This window comes from Fukomys damarensis, unplaced genomic scaffold, assembly GCF_012274545.1.
Source record: "Fukomys damarensis isolate Sample0158 unplaced genomic scaffold, DMR_v1.0_HiC HiC_scaffold_23, whole genome shotgun sequence".
NCBI lineage: Eukaryota > Metazoa > Chordata > Mammalia > Rodentia > Bathyergidae > Fukomys > Fukomys damarensis.
The window spans coordinates 24,925,082-24,952,684 of NW_022900935.1; the positions used below are offsets into that span (position 1 = coordinate 24,925,082).

Here is a 27,603-nt window from a genome sequence, read left to right on the forward strand (position 1 = left end):
ATCCCAATGATAAATTTAACTATATTGTTTGCTTTAAATGTACCAATAAACTTAATGGGAAAAAATATATATATATAGGTTCTATATCTATTCCACAGAAAGCTCATTACAAATCTTAATGTTCTGTCAATATCAAATATCCACCTTATGTATACTATGAAATTTTGTATGCCCCATTAAGTCAGAAGTAATATAAAAAAGTCAAATTACTATAAGCTAATGACCTGCATATCTCAAATGGGTATTTCTAAATAGCAACTAAATGGCACTCCTATCTACCTATATTTTTAGAAAATAGGATATCTTTCCTGATGTAGCATAGTCATCATTACAAAAAGTATGCAGATCTTAAGGTTTTATAATCATTTTTTAAAAGAACAGCATTTACTTCCATAGTATCTCATTATCATCTGACTCAAGTATTTTTAGGTTATATGATTAAAACATTGTTAACCCATCTAAAAATTTATAATTATCCTAAGACAGTTCCAATATTAGAATCATTATTAGAAAGAATAACAATGTGATGCAGAAGAACAGCTAATCAACATGACTGAAATATTCTCACCTTCAGAAAAACAATCTGGTCATCTAGAAAAAAAAAACCACAGGTAATAACCTGGGAAACTCTCATATGGGATTCTGATCCTGCCAAAGCACACTATTTGTAAGCAAGAAGACTATGAAGTTAGGGTGAATTTAGAATACTTCTACAGGGTAGCCTATAAAAACTTTCAGACAGACCTTCTAGGCACCATTGGACTACAATGATTAGTTTAATTCCTCTCAAAATAGCTTGATACTATCTGACCTAACTCAACCCAAAGTTTGAAGTTAACTCAAAAAAAAAAAAAAAAAAAAAAAAGAGCAATGGAGCAAAAGTGAACTGAGGTGTAAACTCCAGCATATTCTTACTGCTATATTAAGTATGAAGTCAAATACAATTACAACATTATTGTTCCAGTAAACAGGGTAGGTACAAGGGTAAATTTTTAAAATATACTACTGATTGTACAATTAATAGACCAGTAAAAAACATGGTTCAAATTTTATAATAAATATATCCAAAGGAATCTCATCTATCAGTGCTATGCTGAACTTTTGAGTTGCATGGTATAGCTTTGCAGTGGACTTACTCTGGCCTACTGACATGGATATGACTTGCTTCCTGACTACCTAAGTGTGAATGCTGCACAAAGCTGTGATGATTTCTGTGATGTAAAATTACACTTGATCTTAGCCAAAAGGCCGAGAAGCTATCTGCGATGTAAAATTCGAAGAAGTTTTAAGTTATTCATATGAGCATCATTCCTTGTGCAAATTCTGACACGGATGAAGATAAAGTGGTTTCTTGGTCAATAATTGCAATTTCTTTCCTTTAAAGTCAGAAGGTTTCTTGTATGGTTCTATTACAACTGTCTCACATTTAATTTCAACCATTCTATGAAAGGAAAATACTTGGTACTGGAAACCTTTTCTTAGACATGTGTCTGAACTCAATACAAGCAGCTGTACCTTTGGCTAATGTTTAACATGTTTCTGGACTCAGTACCCACATTAAAATGAACATATGTACCTTTTCTTTAAGTCACAGAGTATCTTGCACAGTAATTAAATCTATGCCACTCATATCCTTTATATTAACTGTAATATAGGGAATGATACACTTTCCATCATCTTTCAGACTAATTTTCTCAATTGTTTTTTTTTTTTTTTTTTTTTTTTTTTAAGACAGGGTCTCACTATGTAGTTGAGACTGACCTGGAACTCACTATGTAGCCCAGGCTGGTCTTGAACTCACAGCGATCCTCCTCCCTCAGCCTAAATGCTAGGATTACAGGCATGTGCCACCATACCCGGCTTCAATTTTGATAACATAATTTCTGGTTCTGATGGTAAAGTACTGGGAAATTTAGCAAGAAAAGAATCAGGAGACCCTGGTCCAGTATCACCTTCTTTGTTTGTCATCTTCAAACACCAAAGTGTCTTCATAAAATGCTAAAATTCTTAGCAATGGGACAGGTTGACTGTCAAACGAGAGTTCTTTATTATAAGAATATACTTTAAAATTGAGTCTAGCTTCTTTAGGATCTTCAGTTTAAATTGTTACTGGGACTATGGGGACTATAAGGCTCTACTTCATAATTCCAAGTACTGCACATTGCATTTTGCCTATAGTTTTCTTTTGTTCATCTGTTAAATGGGAATTATGATATTGATCTTAGGCCTCTTGATAAATGTCTTGCTAATACCTGATAATAATCTATTGCATCCATCAACAGCCTCCAAGAATTAAAGCTGGTGCCTCTCCTGAAATTGGGACCTCAGTGCTACAGCAGACCCTGGGCCACTGATGACACTGTTGGGATTCACCCTTACATCCTTAACTCAGCAAAGATGGCCTCTAGGACACCATCCTAACTTAGGCCTCAATCCTGACATTATCAGAACTAGAAGACATCATGATGGCCACTACTACCATATGCCCAAAATAGCCCAAAATGACTTATGCCACAACCCCATACTGATTTCTTATCCCAATCCAGATGGCACACAACTACCAGATTTAATTTCTCAATAGATTTCAGCATGTCACTCTCCTAATCAGTTTATAATCAACAAATTCAAAACATTCTGCCTTTGTAGTCACAGTTTCCTGTCTTAAACTTTTCTCATTGCTGAGACAAAATACTCAACACCCAAAGTTAAAGGAGAAAAGAATTATTTTCACATCTACTTTAGAAAACACAATTAAAAAAAAAAAGAAACACTAAATAGCATAACACTAAAATTTCAACATGAAAATGCATTCAAACAATTAACTCTGTTGTCAGTTACTGAAAAATTCTGCCACTGGAGCAACTACTCTCTATTGGCTTCCAGTATAGCCCATGTTCCTCCATGTATGTTTTCAGTTCCTTAAAATTAAATTTTCTTTAAAAAATTAATAAAATTCCAAATACACTCCTCTGTTGTCTTTTCAACAAACTCTAGCACTATACCATAGCATTAAGACTCAAAATATTTTTATACTGAAAAAAATTGGTGTACTGCATTTCTTTAAATGAGGATAGAAAATCAAGTGCATTTGAATCAACTACACTGCATGTATCTGTAAAAATTCATTTAACAGATGTTATCTCTGAAACCAAAATTCACTGAATAGCTTCACAGCCTATCACTTATGTGAAAGCCTTTTTTGCTGCAGCTCTGCTATTATAAGTTTTAGAAATAGTTCATCTTCTTTTCATAAGATAGGAGGTCATATTATTGCATTCCATAACCCTATAGGAACCACAAAAGTACAAAAGTGTAATTATAAAGAAATAAATCATGATCAAAGAGGCTTTATAAAAATGAACATTAACCAATATTGTCAAGAAAAATGCTGACTGAAAACTGTACTGAATATTGTATCATTGGAACCAACTTTTAATTATGAGTAACTCAACAAACATACTTTAAAAAGACATTTGAGCAACTCACCAGTAAATTATTTTAGCAGGTATTTGTATGATTATCTGTAATTACAATTATTTCTATAACATAAAAAAGATTTTTTTAGAAATTAATTTTATTGGTACACTTTTGATATACATATAATCACATTAACCATAGGGAATTTAAGCTTTAAAAACTGAGATTTAAGTGAGTTCATTCAAGTAATAGCCTCTACTCACTCACTCAGTGCATTAAAGATGAATTTTTCAGCCTAAAACTTCTAAAATCTTATCAAAACCACAATTTCCAAAATGCAGGAGAAATTATTAATATTTTAAGAATACATCTTCATGTGAACTCAGATGTAATATTCAAAATAAAGGAAAGATGATCCATTCATTATTAAAGCCAAAATGTGATTTATGGCTGTGAAACTGAACAAATCATGTTGCTTTGAGGCTGCTTTAAACTTTGTTTAGACCATACTTGTTGAACAAATATTGAACTTTTTCTCTCAAAAACGTTAACTACCAAAAATATAGAAAATGAAATACAAATGTTAGGTAGCAATAAACAGAAAATCCACTGATTTGAAAGCAACACTATAATAACTGAAGAACCCAGTGCCAAACTGGTACAAATAATTCTTAGTGAAGTTACCTGAAATGAAAAAAAAAATTATAATTTAAAAAAATGTTATATTTGCTCTAGGCATGAACCCAGGGCGGGCCTCATTCATGTCCAGCATATGGTCTACCACTAAGATACACATTCTATAAAAAAGAGCTGTAAAGATTACAGCAATCTTTTTCTCCTTCAGCATGTTGTTGTAGTGTTACCAGGACTCCAGGATCACAGTTTAGAGCAGTTAGTGAAATGAACCACATACTTGATACAACTATCATGTAAATAATTCTTTTTTTTTTATTGGGGATCCAACTTGGGACCTTCCACTTGCAGGCACAGACACCACTGAGCTAAGTCCCCAGCATGTAAATAATTCTTATAAACAACTCTTCAGTGAAGTTTCTAAATGTTGTGTTTTACCTCTTACTAAAACTTACCACTTTTAAACAAATTCCCCTAATATAAGATAAACTGAAAAAAAGAATAAATTGCCATGAGATAGATTATAAAGGCAAATAAACATAAAGTAAATAAAATCAGTAATATATTTCCCCATTTATGAAATTAACTGGTTTTTCTACCTACACCACAAAATGAATTATTTTAAAAATTATAGCCACCACCAACTCAAACCATCTTTTATTACTAGAGACAAGGTTAATTTTACATGAATATATAATAACAGATCCACAATATATACACTGAATATACTGACCTCAACAATGAAGTTATTATTCTGGTACAGCACTTGCTAGATGGTTAAAAGAAAGTGTGCATTAAAGATCTGATATAACAGGGCCAAGGATTTAGCTCAGTGGCACTGCGCCTGCCTCTCGAGTGCAAGGTCTCGAGTTCTATCCCTGGTATAAAAAATAATTTTTTTATATAACACAAAGGTAAGAATGAATAGATGCTATTAAGGTAATAAAAACTGGTTGCATACTAAGCCAGAATTTTCTTATGACAGGAACGAAAACAATTTCGGTATATTATTTCTTAACTGATTCTTTTAACCCCTTTCAATCATTCTTTAGGACTCAAATGTTCATTTATTTTTTACTTTTATAACTGACTATAGGGACTGAATGTCTTTAGGTATTACAATCTGGAAAGAGAAGCGAGACTTCTTGGATCCTAACCTCAGCCTTCCTTCTTTACTAGCTATATATATATCTAGACAAGTTTCATATTGCAGATTCATTTTCTCATTTGTAAAACTATGACAATAACATTCTCTGAGAATTTCCTTATCTTTTGGTACAAGAACATGTTCAAGCCTCATTTGGTACTTTCTCCACCCCAATCCCTAGAGTCAGTCCCTTATCCAAGGAACCCCCATTCCTTTTAGGGGAGAAAAGTATTTGGAAACCATGACCTGGACATTAAATGTGCTTACTGTTACTGGAATGTCACTGTCCCAGGCTGTCTTAGTAAACTGAATATATATATATATTTTTTTCAATCCATATTATAATCCATGAGTTCACACAGGCACTCCAATTACAACCCAAAGCCCAGGATTCATTCTAGTTTTTTGCTATGTACATATTTTAGCACCTTTCTCTGAGAGTGAGAAACTTGGCTTTTGTTATCCTTTATTTCTTCATTTGATTAATATCTATAAGGAGAACCAATCTTCCATTGACACCTCAATGCCCACTTCCTTAAGGACACTCTCAAAGAGTCTGTACCCATTGCTGTCACCTCCTGCCGTACCCTCACTCTAACTAAACCCTAACAGCACATCCCTTTCTGCTTCCTTCATCCCTATGCAAAAGTCATCCTTAACCCTTTCAGCCTCTGCCATCGCATATTGTGACCCCTTTCATGTGGATACTCTCTTTATCCCAATTAAACTATAGCACCCTACGAGGCTTCTGCTTCAGATGGGTTCCAACATCCCCTTTCAGGCTGCTTCCCTCATGCTCTATGTCACTTCCTATTCTCTCTTGTCCTCCCAGAATTGGATTGAATTTTTCACAAGTTACAGAAGAGAAGGGAGAATGGTTAGGGTTCAGGGTCTAAAAAAAGAGGAATGAGATGAGAAAATATTTATGATCCCTTACAATTGCTATACAAACTGTTATGTCTTACAGCTAGATGTCCCTCAAAAGTCTCATGTGCTCACTGGTAAGGCTTTGGGGAGGTGACTGGATTATGGGTGTGTGATACATAATTAGTCCACTGATTAGTTGGGGTTTTTTTTGTTTTTGTTTTTGTTTTGGTACCGGGATCAAACTTGGGACCTTACACTTGCGAGGCAGGCAGCGGAACCACTGAGCTAAATCCCCAACCCCCAATTAGTTTTTAGTTGGATGTAATATTGAGTGGTGAAGCCTGGTGAAAAGAGATGGGTCACTGTGGGCGTGGCCTAGAAGGATGTTTACAGGTGTCCCTTCTCCCTTGATAGCTGCTGCTTTCTCCTCTGCCTTGCCCTTCTGCTGTACTGCCCTGTGCTGGAGCCAGCCATCTATGAATTGAAACCTCTACAAATTGAACCAAAATAAATTTTCCTCCTTTAACTTGTGGGTACTAGGTATTTTGTCCCAGCAATGAGAAAGTAACTAAGACATAAGCATTCCGTATGTTTCTGAAACCTATACAGAATATAAAGAATACACAACATAAAAATACAGGTAAAAAGGGTGACATTGAAAAAGAAAATTATTTTTTAAATGTATTAAATCCTTGCTTTTACTTATTTTACTTATGTTTCTAATCATTAAGGGTTGTCATTACAACAAGGCTATGAATTATGGCCAACCCTTTTTCCTATCAGGTAGCTGGGGGAAAGAAATGTACCATAAACACAGGGAATTTAAGGTACTTAAGTTTGAGGCAATGCAGAGTAGCAACAGAACAATTCCCACAATCCCTACAACCCAAACTGTAAAACCAATAATGGTTAAAACTGGAGAGGGATGTGGTTTATCAGCAAAACATTTCTCAGTTCTGAATCTTGCTAAACAGGAGACAAAGCAAGAGGATAGTCTCCCTGCTTTTCTGTAAGACAATTCAGGAGATTGAGCAATCAGTTACTACTTAATCCACCAGCTCTGTAACAGCCTCATATTGCCTCTCCTTCCCAGTCTCACTTCATTTTCTCTGACCTCAGCCTCTCTACAACTGCATTCCCTAATAACAATAACCCATTAAAAAGCATTTTGAAATACAAGCCAAACTGTCTCTTAGTCTATAGCACAAACAACACTGAGCTTTGTGACTTGATAAGTAGCAAAGGTTCCAGATTGGAAAGGAAGATAAAAAAATTCTTTTATTTGAGGAATAAATGATCTCAGCAATGTTAGAGGTATGAGATCAATATATAAAAATCAACTGTATTTATATATACTAGCAATGGACAATCAAAAAATGAAACTAAGGAAGCAATTCCATGAAAAATAATAAAATACTTTGGAGTAAATTCAACCCAGGAAATACATATAAATAAATAAAATCATATATATAATCTTAAAAGAAATCAAAGAACTAAATAAACAGGGAAACATTTTGTGTTCATAGATCAGGAGACCAGATGCTATTAAGATGATATAGTAGAGGGGCTGAGGGTACGGCTCATTGGTAGAATGCGTGCAAGGGTTCAATCCCCAGGGGGGAAAAAAAGATGGTATTTTAGATTCCTGTGCTAATCCCTAGAACCTGACAAAAGGGACTCTGCAGACCTCATCAAAGTTCTTTAGATTTGGAAATTATCCCAGATTTTTTATTGGACCAATTGTAATCACAGCATCCATGTAAGAGGAAGGCAAGAGTAAAATTTAATGTCAAAGAATAAAATTGTGACAATGGAAGATGCTGTTGGAGTGATAGGATCTGGAAAGGGAAGAAGGGGATATGAGCCAAAGAATGCAGCTGGTTTTTAGACCTGAAAAAAGGCACAGAAAGAGCTTCTCCCTAAGGACCTATATGTGGAACTACAGCCTTCTCTATACTTTAACTTTAGCCCAGAAAGACCCTGACTACCAGAAAGGTAAGAGAATTCGCAATGGCCACTGATGCTCTAGACAGCTGGAGGATCCAGTTGCTGCTCAGCCCAAGAAGATAGAAGCCACAGAATATTAAGAGAGATCAGAAATGTAGCACCAAGTCCAATAAAGCCCAAGGTCTAAGGTCTTGAAGCTCACTAGTAAATAACCAGTGTGAATCTGTATTGGAAGACTGAGGATACTGGAGACCTGGACAGTGATGTTCAAAGGCAGAGGCGACAAAGGATGTATCTGCTCAAGACTGGAGCTCTTCAAAACGGGCACACTTCCTTCTTCGTTCAACTTTGGTAATTCATAAGTATCTAGAAATCTGTCCATTTCTTCTGTGTTTTCCATTTTATTAGAGTACAGGTTCTCAAAGTAGGTGTTCATGATCCTCTGGATTTCTTTCGGATCTGTTGTGACTTCGCCTTTTTCATTCCTAATTGCATGGATCTGAGCCTTTTCTTTCCTTTTTTTGATAAGATTAGCTAAGGGTTTGTCAATTTTATTTATTCTTTCAAAAAACCAGCTCTTTGTTTCATTTATTTTTTGTATCGTTTTCTTAATTTCAAAGCCCAAGAAGATAGAAGCCACAGAATATTAAGAGAGATCAGAAATGTAGCACCAAGTCCAATAAAGCCCAAGGTCTAAGGTCTTGAAGCTCACTAGTAAATAACCAGTGTGAATCTGTATTGGAAGACTGAGGATACTGGAGACCTGGACAGTGATGTTCAAAGGCAGAGGCGACAAAGGATGTATCTGCTCAAGACTGGAGCTCTTCAAAACGGGCACACTTCCTTCTATAAGACAATTGGCTAGCATCACCCACAACTGGGTGAGTCTTCCCTTCTCAGTTTGCTGGCCTACATGTTCATCATCCACACACATACCCAAAACTGTGCTTTACTAACCTGCTAAATTAGTAAGTTGCTTTAGGTTGGGGATATAACTAGGTGGAAGAATGCTTGCCTAGTATGTGTCAGATGTTAGCTTAGACTCCCAACAGTGGGGGTAAAATGTGCGTTGCTTTAAGCCACTACATTTGTAGTAATTTGTTATAGGAGTAATTTTGTTATAGAAAACTAAAAGAGATGACAATATTTCCAAATTGACCTACTCACTCAAATTGCTATCAAAATTCCAGCTGGCATTTCTGCAAATATGTTGAAACACTGATTCTAAAATTCATGGAAACTCAAGGGAACCAGAACAGCCAAAATAATATTGAAAGCAAAAGAACAACATTCAAGGATTCTCCCAACATTTAGCAATTTTAAAACTTGCTACACAGCAACAATAATCAAAACAGCATAGTACTGGCTTAAAGATAGAGAAATATATAGAATAATGGAATTGAATTTAGAGTCCAAAAAGAGACCTACTATGGTCACTTGATTTTTAACAAGGATGTTATCAAGACTGTTCAATGAAGAATAGTCATTTCAACAAATAATACAGGGACAACTGGGGATCCACACGCAAAAGAATGAAACTAAAGCCCTTGCTGACACCACAAAAATCAATTCAAAGTGGAATACAGACTCAAAGGTAAGAGCTAAAAGTATAAAACTCTTAGGAGAATACATAGAAACAAATCTTGATCTGGAATTATGCAGTGGGTTTCTTATCTATGCCATTTAAAAAAATTGAGACAATCTCAAAGTTAAGACAGAGAGAGAGAGAGAGAGAGAGAGAGAGCTGATGCTAATATGAAGGCCTGGGTTTAATACCCAGTACAACACACATACACACACACAATGATTTGCACTTTATCAAAATTTAAAACTTTTGTGCCTCAGAAGACACCTCACAAAAGTGAAAAACAACACACAAATGAGAGACTTTACTTGTAAACTGTGTATCTCATGAGGGACTTGCAACTAAAATGAATTCTTACAACTCAACAGTAAAAAAGACAATCCAAATTAAAAATAAGCAAATGGTCTGAACAGGTATTTATCCAAAGAAGATATACAAACGATCAAAAAAGCCACAAACAGATGTTCAAAATCACTATTCATCAGAGAAATGCAAATTAAAATCAATCATGATGAGAGACCACTCCTCCCACACACAGCAAGACACATGGTAACTGTCAACAAGTTGTGGAGAAATGAGAACATTCACACATTGCTAGTGGGATTTTAAAATGGTGCAGCCAATCTGGAAAAGTTTGGCAGTCTCTCAATAATTTAATAATCCTACACATACCCAAGAGAAATGAAAACATGTATTCATATAAAAGCTTATACACAAGTGCTCATAGTGGCATTTGTCATAACCAAAAGAAAACAACCCAAACATTCAATAACTACTGAATGAAGAAACAAAACATGCTATAACCATGTAGTGGAATATTATTTACTAATAAGACGGAATTAAGTAGTGATAAATACTATAACATGGATAAACCTTGAAAACATTATGATAAAGTTAAAGATACCAGTCACAAGACTACATATTATGATTTCATTTATAGGAAACATCCAGAATAGGCAGAACTTTAGAGACAGAAAGTATATTAGTAGTTGCTTAGGGCTAACAGGAAAAGGAATGGAGAATGATGGCTAAAGATTTTTTTCGGGGTAATAAAAAATGTTCTAAAATTTACTATGATCATGGCTGTCTATACTTGTGAAAATACTAAAAACCAATGAGATGTAAACTTAAATGGGTTACTAATATAGCATATGAAGTATAACTCATTAAAGGTGTCGGGAGTGGAGCCTACTTTAACAGCCTCTTATTCCAAAACAGAAAAGTCTTTTCAGGGATACTGTTATCCTTGGACCTTTTTAAGCAGCTTGCAGTCAAAGGAGGGAAGATACCCGCCTTAATAAAACCCTTCAGCAATGCTAACTTGCCTCCATGATGTTTTTTTCTTTTTATTGAGTTTATTGGTACATTTTAGGTACACTGGACAGTTAGATTCATTATTGGGATCTTGTACCTTTATATGACAGGTCTTGGTTCTCACTTTTTCCCCTTGTCCCTGACCTCCCTTCACCCCCTCCTCCTCTCCCCATTTATAAACACTTTATTTCCACTTTTTCATTTTCTCATATTTTTTCTTTTCCCTATTCCCTTTCTCCTACCCTTCCCACTTTCCCTACACCTTTAGCCCTTTTCTTCCTATTTCACATTGTTAATTATCTCATTAGGATTTTGTGCACTATCCATGATCTGTTAATGACATATATATTATATGGCTATATATCTGCAGTGAGATAAAAATCTTACTTCTCAATGATTGCTACTAATCTCAAAATGAACATGTAACAGATACAGGAAAACTATTTACTACTAAATAAAGATCTAAACAAAACTCCACAAAATATAACAATGTAAGATTTTGGCTAATTTGTTGCTAATTATTCTGATGTTATATTAATATTTGCAAGTAAAAATCTGCATAAAAACACTAATAAAGTAAATTAAACTGCTATATTTTATCTTTAAAACCTACACAATAGACTTGATTTAAATGTCACACAATGTGCAGAATGTAAATGAAATAAAGCACATTCACCAACACAAAGGAGTAACATCAGGATGTAGGTGTTATTTAACATCTAGGTTATCACAGGGACATCTTTTGGTATTCCCCGAATACTGACAGTTTCATGGCCAAGCTCTGCAAAAAGACATGGTAAGAAGACTCAGACTCCATAGTGAAGACATTCATATTCTTCCCTCAGGTAAATCACCTAGACCAGCAGAGAATCTGGACAAGAATTTAGAACCCAGATGGGAAGAGACAGTATCAATTGTGGTAGTGAGGCTAGATGCAGTAAGCAGACATTGTAATTTCCCTACTAATCTTACTAAGTTTCTCCAGAAAAATAAACAGAATTCTGGAGGAGCTGTTCCACACAGTGTGAGTTTAGTATATATAAAATCATAAGGAATGCACTGCCCAGATACTTCCTTTAGGACCAAGGCTCTGACTGCCTGAAAAGCTGGCTGCTGGCAGCTCACATTTGTGTAATCTTCCACAAGCTACCCTCAACCAAAGTATCACAGGTTGACTTTTCTGAAAGTGGACAAGATAGAGTTCATGATACAAGATATTTATCGGGGAAGGAGTACTTCCAAAGTAATTCATAGAAGCTAACCTTACCCTGATTCCAAAACCAGACAAGGACTCAACTAAAAAAGAAAACATCAGGGGGCTGGGGATTTAGCTCAGCGGTTTGGTGGCCTGCCTTGCAAGCTCAAGGACCCAAGTTGAATCCCCAGTACCAAAAAAAAAAAAGAAAAGAAAAAAAGAAAACATCAGGTCAATCTCTTTAATGAACATAGATGCAAAAATCCTCAACAAACCAGTGGCAAACAGCAACAAATCATCAAAAATATCATACACCTTGACCAAGTAGAATTCATGCCAGGGATGCAAGGGTGGTTCAACATACGCAATTCAATAAATGTAATGTAACACATAAACAAGGACAAAAATCATGATCATCTCAACAGATGCAGAAAATGATTTGACAAAATCCAATCTCCACTCATGATAAAAACTCTGAAGAAATTAAGTACAGAAGGACTTTATCTCAATCTAATACAAGCCATTTATGACAAGCCTACTGCCAACATCACATGAAATGGGGAAAAGCTGAAAGCTAGGAACAATATGAAGATGTCCAATGCCACCATTCTTGTTCAATATAGTATTTAAACCTTAGCCAGAGCAATTAGTCAAGAAAAGGAAATACACTAGGATAAAGAGATATATAGGAAAGGAAGAAGTCAAATTATCATTATTCTTTACATAAAGATGCAAAAAGCTCCACCAAATGATTCATAGAATAACCAAATTCAGCAATGTAGCCGGATACAAAATCAAAGCAAAAAAAAAAAAAAAGTAGCATTCTTGTACATCAACAATGAACCCACTGAGAAAGAAACTGGGAAAACAATACCATTTATTTTTTTTCTCATTGAGTTTATTGGTACATTTTAGATATACAGTACAGTTACATTCATCATTCAGATCTTGTACCATTACATGACAAGTCTTGGCTCTCATTTTTTCCCCTTACCCCTGCCCTGCCTTCACCCCCTCCTCCCTTATTTACAAATATTTTATTTCCATTTTCTCTTGTTTTTTTTGTTTTCCCTTATTTCCTTTCCCATACCCTTCCCACTTCCCCTACACCTTCAGCCCTTTTCATCCTATTTCACATTGTCAATTATACCATTAGGATCTTATGTACGATTATAGTTTTTCACACCAGAAAAACTATTCAGTAATTACTCGTGACTTATTTCAGTTAAGAGTATATTCTCAATATGCATCCATTTTCCTATGAATGACTCTAATTTCTCATTCTTTATGGCTGAGTAGTATTCCATTTTGTTGAAAAACCACATCTTTATCCAGTTTCCAACTGATGGGTAAATGGGCTGTTTCCAAGATTTAGCTATTACAAACTGTGCCGCTATAAACATAGGTGCATATATATCACTGTGGTATGATTCTTTTATTTCTTTTGGAAAGATACCCAGCAGAGGGATGTCTGGGTCAAATGGAACCTCTAATGCCAGCTCTTTGAGGTATCTCCATATTGATTTCCATAGTGGTTGAACCAGTCTGCACTCCTACCAACAATGGAGAAGGGTTCCTTTCTCCCCCACAACCCCACCAACATTTGTTATTGGTTGATTTGTTGATAGCAGCCATACTTTGTGGGGTGAGGTGGAATCTCAGTGTTGTTTTCATCTGCATCTCTCAAATGACCAGTGATGTGGAACATTTTTTCATATATTTACTTGCTGCTTTTACTTCTTTGAGAAATGTCTGTTCATTTCAGATGCCAATTTCTGAACTGGGTCTTTATATCTGGGGGGCTGACTTTTTAAAATTCTTTATATATTCTAGATAATAGTCCTTTGTCTGAGGAGCAGCTGGTAAAAATTTTTCCCCACATTGTAGGTTGTCCTTTAGTTCTATTGATGGGTTCTTCTGCAGAGCAGAAGATTTTTAATAAGATGAGATCCCAGTTGTTAATTTAAAATAGCTTCAGGCAGCCAGGCGTGGTGGCGCACACCTGTAATCTCAGTACTCGGGAGGCTGAGGCGGGAGGATCGCTGTGAATTCGAGAGCAGCCTGGGCTACATAGTGAGTTCTAGGTCAGTCTCATAGTGAGACCCTGTCTCAAAAAAACAAAAATAAATAAATAGCTTCAGGAAAAATGAAATACTTAGGAATTAACTTAACCAAGGCAGTGGAAGACCTCAACAATGAAAATTAACAGTAATCTGATGAGACTGAAGAGGACATCAGAAAATGGAAAGATCTCCTACTTCTGGAGAATAAATACTGGCTATACTGCCAAAACTGATATATAGATTTAATGCAATCTCAACCAAAATACCAGCAGCATTCCTCACAGAACCAGAGAAAACAATCCTAAAATTTATACGGAACCAGAGGACACCCAGAATAACAAAAGCAATCCTGGGCATCAAGAACAAAGCAGAAAAAAAAAAAAAAGAAAGAAAGAAAAGAATAGAGAAGGAGGAATCACAATCCTAGGTTCAAGTTATATTAAAAAGCTACAGAAATAAAAACAAATCGCTTCTCGGCCTTTTGGCTAAGATCAAGTGTAGAAATAAAAACAACATGGTATTATACATATGCAGATTAAATCTAGATCCATATCTTTCACCATGTACTAAAGTCAAAATGGATCAAATATCTAAATATTAAAATAATCTGCTGGAAGATAAAATAGGTAAAACTCTTTAAAGACACAGGCATAGTAGGCAAGGACTTTCTGAACAGAACCCTAATTGTACAAAAAATAAAATCAAGAATTTAAAAATGATATTTTATTAAATTAAAAAGCTTCTGCATAGCAATGGAAACAACCAACAGAGTAAAGAGATAACTACAGAATGGGAAAAATTTTCCAGCTATTCCTTGGACAAAGGATATCTAGAATATATCAAAACCTCAAAATATTGGACACTTAGGTTTCAAAACAGACTTTATTATCCTTTCTTTTTGCTTTATCCAGGCCTCTTGAATGCTGGGCAAGCACTCTACCACTAAGCTATACTCTAGCCCCTCATAATAGACTTTAACATCTTTGTTAAAATGAAATGAAAACATTAGTTTGTGTAACTTTCATAATAGTGATTTCCAGCCTTGGATGCTTTACAGAGTCACTTGAGAAGCTCAGGGAAAATGTAGATCCTGGGGCTCCACTCCACCCTTGGAACTTTAGTTAACTGAGATTGGAGAGGGGTCCAAGAATCTGTATTTTTTAAATAAGCTTCCAATGTTTAAATGCTTTACAGTCACTGTTCCATAGCACTCAGCACAATGATTTACATATAATAAGCTTAAGAAATGTTAAATTGATTTATATTGCCTCACTAAAATGTACACTCCATGAAAGCAAAAACTTAAGTTTTGCTCACTGCAATAACATTAGAGCCTGGCACACTGTACTAAATAAACTGCTAAATAATGCACAGGACTATTGTGGAAGGGAATTTTAATTTCAACTAAGTAGATGAGGAAATAGCATTTAAGAATACATAAAAAGTTTTAAGAGGTAAGGGGGAAAAAGAAATAATTCACATTAACCCTAAAATAGCTAGGAAATTCTGAGCTTCCTTCACATACAGTATCTCATTTGACTGTGATGTTAACATTGTGACATGGTACTGTGTTCCCACTTTACAGACAAGAAAAGTAAGGTAGAGAGGTTAAGTCACTTGTCCAAGGTTACACACCTAGAAAGGGTCAGAACTAGGATATGAGACCCACAATTTTAAAACAGGAGAAGTGTAATTTGACTCACTGGGACTCAGCCCATGGCTGGCTGGCTCCAGGGCAAAAACTTCATGGCAGAATGGCAAGGAGAAACAGAGCTGCTTTGTTAATGGAGGCTTGGAAACAGCATGGGAACAGTGCCAGAGAGGAAGGAGAAAGTGACCAGATACAGTACCCAAGGTCATGCCTTCATGCCCAAAATGTGCTCCACCAATCCCCTCAGCAGCTCCCAACCCAATCAGGTTGATACAATCAAGTTTGACCACCACAGAACCCTTATTAGACATGTTGATAGTCAGTGGCTCATGTGGTATCCATTTAGAAGTATCTACCAAGCAAAGATATATGTTGATCTTGAATTCAAGAGGAAGAGCCAATGATGCAGACTTAGTCATTTTATTTGCATGGTGACATTTATAAAGTGTTTCACAGATATTAGCTTACTTAGAATCTCACAAAAAATCCTGACACTTTTACAGATGAGAAAACTAAGGCATATCTCTCATCTTCAAATATCAACATTAAGATTATGTGGAAGTGCTTCAGAGTTTTAAAGAAAGTCACTAGCCAAGTTGATGGAGTTCTAGGCTCCATTCCAATCCCTAAAGCAGCTCAGATTTTATCTGCCTCAAAAACTGGAATTCCATGTACGATTTCATTTGAAAATGAGAGTACAGCTGCTTTAAACAAGTTTTAAGCCACTGAAGTATATAACATGCTATCCTATTTCATAAAACACTGACTAAAGTTGTAAAAATAAATTAGGTTGCTAAATTAGAAGACTTGAGGCAAGAGGGTACATCTGACTTTTATAAGGTAAGAATACAGAAGAAAAGTAGGAAGAAAATCAGAATGGTCAAGTAAAACAAAAATCTAGCAAGGAGTGTTTCAAGAGGAAGGTGCAGCTGACTACAGGAAATTCCACATGATCATGAAGGACTGGAAAAAGAATCATGCTTGGCAATCATGAGGTCAGTGGTATTTAAAGAGATCAATTTTAATTTAGTGACAGCACAAGTCAAACAGCAAAGGCTTTAGAGGTGGGGTGAAGGTTGAGGAAAGGAAGATAACAAATACAGAATATAACAATTTTGGTAAAGGCTATGATAATAATAGTGAATAAGCATTTAATATGTGCTAGGCCTCATCCTAAATACTTTACACATTAACTAATTTGATCTTCAAAACAGCCTATGAAATAGGTACTATTGTTCTGTCTATTTACAGTTGAGGAAACAGACACAATGAGCAGTCAAAATTGCATATATATATATATATGCATATATATATACACACAACAGACATATACAAATACAGTATACATAATACTAAAGAATATAATATTTAGTGAAATAAAAGATTAGCAAGATTAAGAGTTTTTCACAATAGGAAGCCATAATGTGAGGGAGAATTTTTTATTACTAATAATATTGATGTATGTTAGTGATGCTTGTCTGGTATGTCAGCTTATCAAGTGTTGCTAGATTTAAGCAAATAAGAACAGGCTGGCTTTTTGTGAGCCCATTAATGCTACAGGCTTCCATTCAATAAAACCATGAATGACTAAGAGGAAAAATGTAATTATCACCATGGGTTTCAAAGACACAATACATGACACACACGATAATGAATGGATGGACAAAAAGCCATTTTACTGATTAGCTCTATCATATATTTGTACCTAAAAGAAGCAACAATTTTTTAAATAAAAGGATTATCTAGAGATAATAATGCTATTATGAAGTAAGAAATCTGTAAAGTTTATTCTGAGAAAAAAGGATTAGTATTTGATAATATTTTTGTATTCTTCCTGCTTATCAATATTATCCCTCTGAATCAACGATGAATATGTTAATATAGAAGGAATCTCATGAAAGGTTAATCTACCTTATAACAGAAGTGCTCTCAATCTTTATTACAATGTTAGACTTGATTTTAACATTTCTGTTAATTAGAATTCTGTTGAAATAGACCAATGACATAGTTATTCCCATTTCCCCAGTAAATTACTTTTTACTCTTTCCTTCCATAGAAATTACGTTTATTAAAAATAATACATTAAAAGATATTTTATATTCTATCCTATACTAAACTGTGGACTCAAAGAAATTAAGTTCTATTTTGCACATAACACTTAAAAATATTAAGTTTTATAAATGAATAAATGAGTGTGACAAACATGAAGAAAATTATAGCTTGGCATATTAATACAAGCATCTTGATAATTGTAACAATGACAATTCATATACTTTGGAATAAGATTCTCTAAAATATACAAAGAAACATTCTTTAAGAATAATTCTCCTTTAAAAAAAAAAAGAAGAAGAAGAATTCTCTCTGGGCCAGCAATTTAGCTCAGTGGCACCGTACCTGCCTTGCAAGCACAAGGTCCTGAGTTCGATCCCAGGTACTAGGGAAAAAAAAAAAAAAAGAATAATTCTCCTTGAAATCCATTAGTAAACCTAAACATAGGTGAAAGAATAAATAGAAAAGAAAGTTGACATGACTCATAGCTATGAAAACTACAGAATGTTTTGTAACAATAAAAATAGATAATAGGAAACAGGGAGATAGATCTTTTGCAAAAGGGAAGAGGATCAAGAGACAGATGGGGAGAGAAAGGGGATGAAAAGGAATTAAAGTGTGTTATGTACATATACCAACTCCTCACGATGAATATAATCATTATGCACTGCAAACATGTACTAATAAAAATTTAAAATTTTTAAAATGATAACACTAATAAACTTGGTTTTTATTTTCAGCTTTAACGGAGTTTATTGGTACATTTTAGGGATACAGTACAGTTACATTCATTGTTGGGATCTTGTACCTCTACATGACAAGTCATGGTTCTCATTTCTTCCCCTTGTCCCTGCCCTCCCTTTACCCACCTCCTCCCCTCCCCATCTACAAACGCTTTATTTCCATCTTTTCATTACCTCACATTTTTTCTTTTCCCTTATTACCCTTCCCCTACCCATCCCACCTTCCCTATACCTTTAGCTCCTTTCTTCCCATTTCTAAATGTCAGTAATCGTATTATTGCAGATTATTCACACCAGAGAAACTATTCGGTATTTACACATGTGCCTTACTTATTTCACTTAGAAGTATATCTTCAATATGCATCCATTTTCCTATTAATGAATCTATTTTCTCATTCTTTATGGCTGAGTAATATTCTATTTTATAGAAAAACCACATCTCCTTTATCCAGTTTCCAATGGATGGGCAAAAGGGCTGTTTCCAAGTTTTAGCTATTACAAACTGTGCCGCTATAAACATGGGTGCGCATACTTCTCTGTGATATGATTCTTTTAGTTCTTTTGGCAAGATACCCAGCAGACGGATGGCTGGGTCAAATGGAACCTCCAGTCCAAGCTCTTTGAGGTATCTCCATATTGATTTCCATAGTGGATGCACCAGTCTGTACTCCCACCAACAATGGAGAAGGGTTCCTTTCTCCCCACAACCTTGCCAACATTTGTTATTGTGTGATTTCTTGATAGCAGCCATTCTTTGTGGGGTGAGGTGGAATCTCAGTGTTGTTTTCATCTGCATCTCTCGAATGATCAGTGATGTGGAACATTTTTTCATATATTTACTTGCTGCTTTTACTTCTTTGTCTGAGAAATGTCTGTTCATTTCGGATGCCCATTTTTGAATCGGGTCTTTATATTTGGGGGGGCTGATTGTTTTGAGTTCTTTATATATTCCTGATAATAGTCCTTTGTCTGAAGAACAGCGGGTAAAATTTTTTTCCCACATTGTAGATTGTCTCTTAGCTCTGCTGATGGTTTCTTTTGAAGTACAGAATCTTTTTAATAAGATGAGATCTCAGTTGTTGATTCTATCTGCTAGTTCCGGTGCTACTGAGGATTTGTTCATAAAGTCTTTTCCTATGCCAGTATCTTCTAGAGTTCTGCCTAACTTACCTTCCAGCAAATTTAATGTTTCCGTTTTAATATTTAGATCTTTAATCCATTTGGATTTTAATTTAGTGCATGGTGAAAAATAAGGGTCTAGTTTTAATCTGTGGCAGGTTGACATCCAGTTTTTCCAACACCATTTATTAAAGAGGCTATCTTTCCTCCACTGAGGATGGTCAGCTCCTTTGTCAAAGATGAGGTAGCTGAGCACATCTGGGTTTGTTTTTGTGTCTTCCAGTCTGTTCCACTGATCCTCAGGCCTGTTTCTTTGCCAGTACCATGCTGTTTTTATCACAGTGGCTTTGTAGTATAGTTTCAAAATGGGAATTGTTATACCCGGTGCCATGTGTCTGTTGCCTAAAATGGCTTTTGCTATTCTAGGTCTCGTATGGTTCCAAATGAATTTTTGGATTCTTTTTTCTATTTTTAAAGAGCACTGTTTCTCAACCTGGCTGCACATAAAACTGGCTGGGAGCTTTTTTAGAATTCTAAAACTTGAGCCTCATTCTCAACTCAATTCTGACTTAATTTGGGGTGAGTCCTAAAGCCAAGATTTAAGTTAATATTTTTCCCCCTAAACCAATACAGGTTTCTTATTGTATCATTAAAACATCACAAATTAGTTTTATAATCCAAGATCTTGTTTCTGCAGCCAAACAATTCTTATACCTTATTCACTATCCTGCTGAACCATTACTTTTTCAGAGACATAGACACCATTCAAAATTTTTCTGATAGCCTTGGGTTCATTATGTTTTGTTTTGTCTTGTCTTGTGGTTCTGGAAATTGAAAATAGGGACTCTTGTATACTAGGCAAATGCTCTACCAGTGAGCTATACCCGAACCCTGATATCCTTGTTTCTAACTGTGTGGCTTGCTAAATCAAAGCAGCTGCATGAAACAAGTTCAACACTGTTTCCTTCAAGGATTAACTCATCTTTCTGGGCTTGTGACTGAACAGGCAACATTTGGCTTTATCCAAACCCTGTGAAAATATTTTTCACCCAAAATTTTTCAGATTTCAGTATGAGACTCATTGTCCTGAATAACAACTTTGAAGAGGAAGTGACACAAGACCTCCTGTTGTAATAGAAACCCAATTTAACACCCTTGATCATGTTCTGTAGATGACTACAGATAGTGTGAAGAGTAGCTAGTTCCTTTCTGTTTTCCTACCATTTGTCAACTAGAGCCTCTTCTTTTTCTTTCCAAGGAGAGACTGACTTTTACACTGATGTGACTGAAGTCTTTCCATAGGGTTCCTATGAAGTCCCTCACAGTAACTGCATTCCTGCAGAGTAATTTCAACAATTTCTTTTTTTTTTTTTTAACAATTTCTGTAATGTCTAGAGTCTGATTGCTGAGAATGGTCTTCACTTTCACAGTAGATACAACAAAAAGACTCATAATTATTTTCTTTAAAATACAATATTTTAAGTATATAATTTACCACATAAAAGCATATAGTTTGATAGGTTTTGATGAATACAATCATGTAACCATAACATTGTGATGCACAATAGCTCTATCACCCCTCAAAGTTTGAAGCCATTTGTCCTCTAGCCCAGTAGTCACTAGTCTACTTTCTATCATGACAGCTTTGAGCTTCCTAGAATTTTACACACATAGAATTTCTGTAGTTTTTGTATCTGGCTTCTGCCTTTGAGATTCATCCATGTTGCTGGCCATTAGTTCTTTTATTACTGAATAGTATTCCACTGTATGAATATATAGCCATTTTTTAACTTATCAACTTGATAGGCATTTGGGCTGTTTGCAGTTTGGGACTATATAAGTAAAGCTACTGCTGTGACTATTCAGGGCCAGTATTTACATGAATATGTTTTCATTTCTCTTAGGAAAATACCTATGAGTAAGACTGCTAAATTTTAGGTTTAAGAGTATGATTAATTTTACAAGAAATTATTTATCAAAGTGGCTGTACTATTTTGTATTTCTACTGGTAATGTGTAAGAGTTCTAGTTGCTCTACATCCTTGTCAGTACTTGGTACTGTCAATCTTTTTATTTTCAACCAATCCAGTAGGTGTGTGGTACAGGGATTTCATTGGGTTAGAATTTACACTTCTCTAAGGACTAAATGATAACTAAACAGACAACTGGTTTTCTTGTGTGTTGTTTTGTTTTTGTTTTTTTGAAGCCTGTGTCCTATTTTGCCCAGTCTGGCCTCAAGCTCCTAGACACACATCTTACCTCAGCCTATAGAGTAGCTGGAATTACAGGCATACACCACATTGCCCATCCCAGGCAACTGTTGTTTTGCAGCTGTTCTTTTTTTTTCAATGCTGGGAATCTGCTAGATGAGTTCTCTACCTCTGGGCTACAACCCTGGCCCCTCAGACAACTGTTTTTAAGACAAGAAAACCACTAAGGAGAAGGTCAGTTCATCTTTTGCCTCAATAGTCTTTTTTTCTTTTTTTTTTTTTTTAAGACAAGGTCTCACTACATAATTTAGCCTGGCCTTGAATTCACTATGTAGCCCAAGTTACTCACTGAGATCCTCCTGCCTGAGCCTTCAGAGTGCGGGGATTACAGGCATGTACCACCACACCCAGAAAATTGTCTACAGTAGACCTTTGAGTTACAAATAGTTGGGCCGGGGATTTAGCACAGTGGTTCCAGTGGCTGCCTCACAAGCACAAGGGCCCTAGTCGATCCCTGGTACCAAAAAAACAAAAAGCCAAATAGTCTCATATATGAACAACTTAGGTTATGACCAGAATTTTAGTTTTATCTTAAAACCAAAGTCTTGAGTTATAACCCAAATGATGGTCTTTCCTGTGCAGGGCTACACTGAGAAGTCCTGGGTCACTGTCTGAGGACAGTGCGATCGGCATGGAAGAAAGTGTGGCCTAAAATTATATGGGAGAGAGTCTTTGAAGGCCAGTAGAGAAGTATGAGCTTTCAATCAATCCTATGGTTGATGATGTCACTATAGCAGAGTTCATCATAGGCTTGCAGGTAGACAGTGGTGACGCGGAGGAACACTCAGAGGTATTGTCTACAGAGGAACTTCAGCAACTTCTGGCTGAGCAACAGAGAATGGCAGCTGAGGAGCTTTCTGAAGAGCAGGGGAAGTATCAATAATTGGTACAAGTTCTTCTAAAACAAAGGAAATTCTGAAAAACTGGACAAAGGCACAAACATTTGTAGAGAAGATCCAACCAGAGAAAGAAAAAGCCAATCGCTGCATTCACTTGCTTAATGACAATGTCATGTCATAATACAGAACAGTGTTAAAGAAAAGTCAGAAACAGAAAACTTGAGACTAGTTTTTAGTTGTAAAGTGGTTGAGACCTAGTGAGCCAGAAGCAGGTTTTAGAGGGCTACAGACTCTCTCAAGGAATGAAAGGACACCAGAGAGCCAGATTCCTGATGTTCTTATGGACGGGGACTCTTCTTCCAAACAATAACCACCTTCTATTTCATCCTCCCTTCTTGCAAGTCAAAGATGTCAGCTTGAATGGTGAGTACAACATGAAATCATTGTTTTTGATAAGCTAAGCACATTTTATAACTTTTTGGTGAATACACTAGGAAAATTACTGGTGTTTCTGGTAAATTACATACACTATACAAAACTTTTTATTATGAAAAGCTTAGTTAAGGGGTGCTTTGGGAAGTTCAGGATTCATTATGAGTAGCTCCATTATTTCTTATGGAAAAAACAATCCTGGGCTGGGGATTTAGCTCAGTGGCACTGCACCTGCCTCTCAAGTGCAAGGATCTGAGTTCTATCTCTGGTACCCGCCCCAAAAAAGTAGGCTTACAACCAACTTGAGTTACAACCAGCCCTTGAGAACAAACTGAGTTTGTAAGCCAAGAGTCCACTGTATTTTTTAGAGAAGGCAACAACATTGTACTGCCCTAAGTACCCTACTTATCATTCCATTATAAAGAGAAAAAAGCAAATGACAAAAGAAACCATGTATACATAAAACTTTTCAAAAGCAGGTTTCAGAGACTCTTAGTATCAAATACCCAGTCAGTCTATAACCTCTCACCTATAAAGAGATGGCAACATAATGTAGTCCTTAAGAGCTTAAGCTTTGATAGCGAACCTAGGTTTATACTCAGAGGAAAATAAAAATTATTTTAGAAATTCCACCAAAAAATAAGTAAACAATTATTTACTGGGCCTTCCACAAAGTAAGTGACTAAATGTTAATTTAATTATCAAGAACTAGTTAATATTAAGTTTCAAGGACATTTTTCTTTTATCTCTGTAATATTTTTAAAATCATAACCAACCACAAATTAAGCCACAGAATGCCAGTGTATCTTCTAGTTTCCAATCACATATAAATCATTTATGAGATATGTTCATACTACCCACATATTATATTAAAGAGGTATATGACAATGTACTCATGTGTTTTATAAACATTTGCTGAGTACCATTTAGAGCAAATAATATTATCTAATTTGAAGGAGAGAACAATTATAATGAAAAACAAAAACTGGGCTGGGGATTTAGCTGAGTGGTTCTGCCGCCTGCCTTGCAAGCACAAGGACCCGAGTTCAATGCCCAGTACCAAAAAACAAACAAACAAACAAACAAAACAAAAAAAACCCAAAAACTAATCAGTGGCTATATATCACTATGAAAAGTATCAGAATAATTTAGCATATGATCACAATGCTAAAGCTAATATTAAAATGAGTGTGATTTCCTTAGCATACCAACTCAATGACAGGCTAAACACGGCCAAGAAGCATGCTGCCTATATGAAAAAAGAAATGGGTATTTAAATAAATTATAAGGTAGAAAATTCACATAAAAGTAATCTGGGATACATTAATGTCTATTTATTTTTGTTTTCTGTTTTTGCTTTTTGGAGTGCTAGGAGATTAAACCCAGGGCCCTGCATAAGCTAGGAAAGCCCTCCATGACTGAGCTATACTCATAGCTCTGAATTACTATTTCTAATACCAAACACTAACTTACATTTTAGCGTACAATTCCATATTTAATATAGGTATATATTTATATAACCCTCACCATAACAGGTACTAACAATTAATGCCTTGATTTTTTATAGCCATTGTTGAAACAAGAGGAATAAATGACTTGTTTCCTAAGGCTCAATTTTCAGCCTTCTCGGTTTAAAATTTTTAGACTTTCTACTCACACTTCAGTAATATTAATTCTAAAAATTCCACTATCTTTACTTTATCCATTACCTTTAAAATCTCAAACTCAGGGCTGGAGATTTAGCTCAGTGGTGCCACCACCCGCCTTGCAGGCGGAAGGTCCTGAGTTCAATCCCCAACACAAAAGAAAAAGAAAAAAAAATCCCAAACTCAATCCTCAAGCTTATCTTTGGAAAAAAAAAAAGAAGAAGCTTACCTTTGTAAGAATTAATATACATTTCTTTTTATATTTGAATAAACGTATAAACCGTCACTCTTCCCACAAAACAGAGGGTCAACATAGAAGATACATACACGGTGTAATTCTCATACTACTTAATGCTATCAGTATATTATATGCACAAGTCTGGAGTTGTGCATATCTTCCAGATCCACTGTCATACTTATCCTAAAATTTCAACCCTGTCTCCCCTCTTCAGTATTGTTTTATTTTTGAGAGTGTTCTCACGTTATACCTAGGCTGATCTCAAATTCCTGAGCTGAGGTGATCTCATTTCAGCCTCCCAAGTGCTAGAACTAGAGGCATACACACCTGTACCCAATCCCTTCAGTTTCACAACACTGAGAAGTTCAGGATTAATATTCACTCATTCAACACTTATGAATATTAACATATGTATATAGCATGTTGGGGTAGACAGGAAAAGAAAGAATTCATTGCTTTAAAAAGCCAAAATTATTTGAAACTTAATAAATTTATACTCTAAAAAACTTATCATTTCTCTTAAAGGAATGCAGTTGCCTTCTGTGTTTAAATATTGTTATATTGAAAGCTCTGTGTGTGTGTGTGTGTGTGTGTGTGTGTGTGCACGTGTGTTTTGCTGGAGACTGAACATGCTTGCTACCCAAGCACTCCACCACTAAGCTACACCCTAGCCCTTGTTTTATAGATATAGATATAGATCTATAGATCTATATCTATATATATATTTCGGCGGGTACCAGGGATTGAACTCGGGACCTTGTGCTTGCAAAGCAGGCAGCACAGGCACCAGAACTACTGAGCTAAATCCCCGGCCCATAATGAAATATCTTAAATACAAATTAGGTAATTTTTCCCCACATGAAGTTTTATTATTATTTTATCTATTCAATTTTTAAATAGGATGGTATAAAGCATTTTAGATGCAATTACCTTTGATTTTCCCCAAACAACACAGATGAAAAATAAATTACACATAAAAATCAACAACTGGGGGCTGCACATTATAGCTCAGTAGTAGAGTGCTTACCTAGCACTATGAGGCCCTGGGTTTGCGCTGAAAAAAAATCAACAATTTTTACCCTTCTTACTGCTGTATTTTGCAAAAGTTAAAATACAGATATATTTATTCATAATATAAACTACACATAATTGTAGACTGATTAATTGATGTTTAAGTAATGGATAACCTCCTGAAACAGACCTCTTTTTACCATAACTGTTAACTTTGTAATTGAACCTCTTTCACATAAGGTACTACTTAACACTGTGGCACTACTCTTGAAAACTATCCAAGCACAAATTATGTGCTTATTTTAAAATGCATAAACTAAAAATAAGGAGATTAGTTGAAGATATCTATCATAATCTACTGAAAATTTTTGAACATTTATACAATTAATCAGTTACAGCAAGTCATTGCATTACTTTACCCAATTTTTAAAAATCTAAATATCCAAGTAAATATAGTATTTCTGTGTTTAAGCGAGACAATTATTGCTTCTTTTCCTTTAATCAATTCTGATTTCCCTGAGAAAGTGCAAACTTCTTTTTAAGTATTACCAAACATGGAGAAATTAAAATATTGTAGATAGCGAAAAAGTGTCAAATCTTAAAACTATTAGTCAATTATAGTCCCATTCTCATGTCATCTGTCAACACCTGAATAAAATGTTTTACCAAAGTTTATAATATTATTTTCATGAGTTCTAAAATAGGTTAAAATGCAACTGCTTAAATATCTAAACTCTATTAATCTTCATAATAGCGGTTGATCAGACTGTAAGTCTATTGACACAGTTTCAATAGATATATTTGAAAAGATTACTTTGCAATTTTCTCCTCTTAAAAGGAACAATATTTCCAATTCAGTCCTGTTATGTAAAAGAAATGTATACTTTTAGCACAACAAATCTACAGTTCTCCCATTTATTAACATCAAGGTGGGAAGTTTTTTTGTTGTTTTCAGTTTTTTTGAGAGAATATGGTAAACTGCACAGGCTGACCTCAACTAGCAATACTCCTGTCTCAGCCTAGGTGAGGTTGCAAGAATGCACCAGCAAAGGCAGAATGTTTCAACTACTACAGTACTGATTCAAAATCTGTTGTTCTGTGGTGCATGAGTCCTCTGTCTTCCCAATACAGATTCAACATGGAAAATAATCAGAAGTTACAAAATTTAGCCTACCTATACTTTATAAAAGATGTTTTTTGCTTTTATATACCTTCAAAACTTTTATGTTGTACTGCTTTTTTAAAAATTAAAATTGCTTATAAATTCTTTCTTTAAAAGAATGTTATAGAGTAGCCGGGTGTGGTGGCACACGCCTGTAATCCCAGCACTCAGGAGGCTGAGGCAGGAGGATTGCTGTGAGTTCGAGACCAGACTGGGCTACATAGTGAGTTCCAGATCAGTCTCAACCACATAGTGAGACTCTGTCTCAAAAAACCA

General features: G+C 35.3%; 1 protein-coding gene and 2 pseudogenes across 1 annotated transcript in view; all 3 read right to left on the reverse strand.

Moving 5' to 3' along the window:
* Zswim5 (zinc finger SWIM-type containing 5) overlaps positions 1-27,603 on the reverse strand; it is a 145,948-nt gene that overhangs the window by 115,382 nt on the left and 2,963 nt on the right. The gene's annotated exons all lie outside the window — the stretch shown is intronic.
* LOC104852622 lies at positions 1,306-16,130 on the reverse strand (annotated as a pseudogene).
* The window catches only part of LOC104852623, an 11,590-nt pseudogene continuing 4,301 nt past the window's right edge, over positions 20,315-27,603 (reverse strand).